Consider the following 4,355-nt stretch of genomic DNA (forward strand, 5'->3'; position numbering starts at 1 on the left):
TACTAGCACATGGCATCAAATAGTAGCATGTAAAAACATACAGCAACATCATCATCAAACATCAAATGACAATTCACCATTTCATACAGCAAGTACGGAGCAATTATCAGGCCTAAATCCACTAACCACATCCTAGCTACCTAACCACCTAAAATCAACTAAACATGCATCTCTAACTATCCTGATTCTAACAAAAATTAAACTAAGCTAACTAACTTAATGGAACAGAAATAGAATTGAAAACCAGATAGGGAAATAGAAGAACCTGGGATAAGAAGCAGAAACAGAACTAGGAGAGGAAGGAAAGGAAATGACAAGGCCAACCCCAAGACGGCGGCGACCTATGATAAAACCCATTTGTAGGGTTTATCTTGTATTGATTTTAGGGGATTTTATCACCTTTTACCCACATTTATTCAATGAAATAGCATGGTTTTGTATATTCTCCTTTAATTGTGCTTAAGAGTGAAAACACGCTTTTTAGGACTCAAAATAGATAAATTTAATTCACCTTGACTCTATTAGATGCCTTGATATGTTTGTTAAGTGATTTAAGGTTTAGGAGGCAAAGATTGGATCAAGGGAATGAAGAAAAAGCATGTAAAGTTGGAGAACTCATGAAGAAATCATGGAACCAAAACGTTGTCAAGCCTGACCTCTTTGCACTTAATTGACCATAACTTGAGCTACAGAGGTCCAAATGATTCCGTTCCAGTTGGGTTAGAAAGCTAACATCCGGGGTTTCGAAACGATATAAGATTTGCCATAGTTGCATCGCGCATAGGGGCACGCACGCGCACAGTACGCGGACACGCCGATGGTTGCACATGACCCACTTAATGCAACACGTGGCCAGCGATTTTAGAAGCCTTGTGGGCCCAATCCAACTCATTTCTGATGCTATTTAAGCCAAGGATTGAAGGAGAATCAATATACTTTTCATACTTTTGATCATTAGTCATAGTTTAGTTTGAGAAGTAGTTAGAGTTAGAGAAAGAAGCTCTCACTTCTCTCTAGAATTAGGATTAGAAATTAGGGTTAGATTAGGATCTCATAGTTCTAGGTTTAATTCAAGTCTCCTTCTACTTCTACCTTCAATTGATGATTGCTACACTTTGGTTCTTCTTTCTATCCCTATCCTCTTGTTGTAATTTCTCTTATTTTGTTTCTAGGTTTTGTAATTGAGATATTTTTGTTCTTTTGTTTTCTTTTAATAATGCAATTTTAGATAATTCATGTGATTGTGATGTTGTTGATTGTTGTTTTGTTAATTGTTTGTAATTATTAGTTGTTGATTCCTTTTATTCTTACAAATAAAAATGCTTTCTTTCATTACCCTCCAAGTGTTTGATGAAATGCTTGAGAGGATGTTAGAGTATAATTCTATGTTCTTGGCTTGAGAAGGTGACTTAGGATTTCTTGAGTCACTAGTGTCCAATTGATTGATAGTTGATAGCCATTAACTCTAGCCTTCATTAATCCAATTAGTGGAAAGCTAGGATTTATGGACTAGGATTGATATAACTCACTTGACTTTCCTTTGTTAATTGATTTAAGGATGACTAAGTGGGATTAATCCTTGCAACTACCATACTTGTGGCTAGTGATAATGATGAAGACCCTTGACAACCAAACCTTGCCAAGACCATTTTGTTAATAAAGTTTTCTTACCATTTACTACTCATATTTCTCATCCAAAACCCCAAAATAAACAAGGCCATAACCAATAACAAGAACACTACCCTGCAAGTCCTTTGAGAGATGACCCGAGGTTTAAATACTCCGGTTTATAGATTTTAGGGGTTTGTACTTCTGACAAACAAATTTTTGTATGAAAAGGATTATTGTTGATTTAGAGACTATACTTTACAACAAGATTTCATTAGTGAAATTCTAAACTGTCAAAAATCCAATCATCAAAGTGGCGCCGTTGCCGGGGATTTGCAATGGTGTTATGTTATTGGTTATTGTACATATGTGAATAGTGTAAATAGTTTGTCTTTTGCTTGTTTACTAGATTTTGTTAGTTTTATTTTGTTTTTCCATAATGAATTCTCACTTTGGCTATGAGTTTGGCTCTAATTGTGTTGTAGGGAATGTGAACTTCAATGCTAACATGTACCAAGGATGGAACACTCCAAGATGGGAGGAGCTTCAAGGAATTGATCACTCCTATTGGCATCAACCTTCGGACACTTATAGGTATAATTCTCATCCTAATGCATGTCAATTCAATGGCTATGGTGACTCCTTTTATGACAATCAACCACCACCATATGCCTATGAATCCTATCCTCAACATGATGCTCAACCATACTCACAAGCCCCTTTTTACCAAGTACCTTTATCTGACCCTTATCCATCATATAACCAATCACCCATACCACATCCTTGTGATCATTATGAGCAAGAACCTTTAGAACCACCACAACCCTATCAAGATTACTACCAAGAACCACCTCAATGCACACCATCTCCATACCCTTACCAAGAAGAACCACCTTCCTACCATGAACCCTCTCTCCAAAGTAATGAACCTTCTTACTCACCTCAAGCCCCAATAGACGATCCTCTCACTTTGTTACTCCAAGGACAAGAAGCCATGAAGCGGGATACACTTGAGTTTGTGACCAATTTGACCAAGGTGGTGCACACTTTAGCCCACCAATATTTGAATACTCAAGGTACTTCCATGACCACATGTGAAAAGTCAAAAGGAGTGCAAAAGCATGAAAGGGAGATTGGAAACTCCGGTGGGGGATGAGGGATGCCATTTTGTATTGGAGCAACTAGAGGAAGCCATGATTATTGAAGAAAAAGAAGAAGTGGTCGAAGATTTAGGAGATATTAAAAGTCCATGGGAATGTAGCATCATGGAGAACTCTTCCAAGAAGCTTGATATTGATGTTGAAGAGGGTGTGCAACCTCCAAGGCATGTCATAGTTGAAGACTTGGAATAGGCTTATCAAAAGATGGATTCAATCATGGATGAATTTCTCTCTACAATGGAATCCTCTCCCATTGGACATAAAGTTGAAGTTACAAAAGAGTGTGCACAACCTCCCATACCCTTGGTGAACAATGAAGAAGAGAGTGAATCAAAAGAGAGCTACCAAGAGGAAAAAGTTGGCATGGTGTATATTGAAATTGAAGAATATGAAGAGGTTGGTCAAGAGATGGATTCATTCATTAATGAATTCCTATCCAAAATTGAATCACCTTCCATTGGGTAAGATGAAGTTCTTGAAGACAACACCGAGCCATGTGATAAAAGAGGAAAGGTTGAAATTGAAGAAGCTTGCAAAGAGGTAGAAATAATCAAGAAAGAGAAAAAGGGAGTGGAGCTTGCAAGATCACTGGGACCAACCCTTCCTAAGTCATCATCCTACACAACATTCAAGTGGGTAAAATTTTTATCTTCAAGCCTCACTTCCTCACTTGAATATGGTTTGATTGAAACGGATGGACAACTTAGAGCTCTTTGTGGACTTAAAGGAAAAAGAGAATTGTGTAATGGTTGGAAATTTGGTATAAAGCTCACTAAAGTCAAAGCTTTAAGGTATAGGGATTATGATGGGACAAGAACCACTTTGTCTAGAAGGAGAAATTGGTGGACTAAAGAGAATTCCATGTGTCAACCGCCTTTATGTCAACCACCCGTACGAAAAAATCATGAAACTCAACTAACGGACAGGTGTGAAGATAAGATATATGATCCCGGTTCGCTATGTGAAGACCAACTATGGGGACTCATATCTTGGGTAGAACTTTGCCCAAGCTTGATGAAGATGGTTGGAAATTCTGTCAACCAATTGAGGAGCAAAGATCCTTGGAAATTCAAGGATGAGTACAAACATAAGCCACCATAACAATAAGCCCCTCAAAATGTCCAACTTAAGGTCTTAAACTAAAAGTGCTAGGTGGGAGACACCCCACCATGGTAAACTCTTTCCATCCACTTTTAGTTTTGTTTAATAAGTGATTTGAGTTGCCATTGTAGGTAGATTTTCATTTCATATTGATTTGTTGGTAAAGATTGGTTGTTAGTATGTTGTATTCATTAGTAGTAGATGAATAAATCCTAAAATCAAATTGCATTTTTGTGAATTGTTTGATATTTGATTGAATAAAGAAGAGTTTTGGACATTATAGGGAGCTCTTGGGCATTTTTTCTACTTTTTTGGGCAAAAAAAAGGCCATCGGCGCGCTAGCACGCTGTGCGCGCGCGCGCACATTACACTTCCGCAACTTCTGGTACAAAAACCAGAGAGTTGTGCGCGCATTGTGCCAGCATTGTGCTGGGAACACAAGCTCATCCACGCGTAAGTGCACTGTGCGCGCGCGCGCACGGATCG

This window comes from Arachis hypogaea, chromosome 10, assembly GCF_003086295.3.
Source record: "Arachis hypogaea cultivar Tifrunner chromosome 10, arahy.Tifrunner.gnm2.J5K5, whole genome shotgun sequence".
Lineage (NCBI taxonomy): Eukaryota > Viridiplantae > Streptophyta > Magnoliopsida > Fabales > Fabaceae > Arachis > Arachis hypogaea.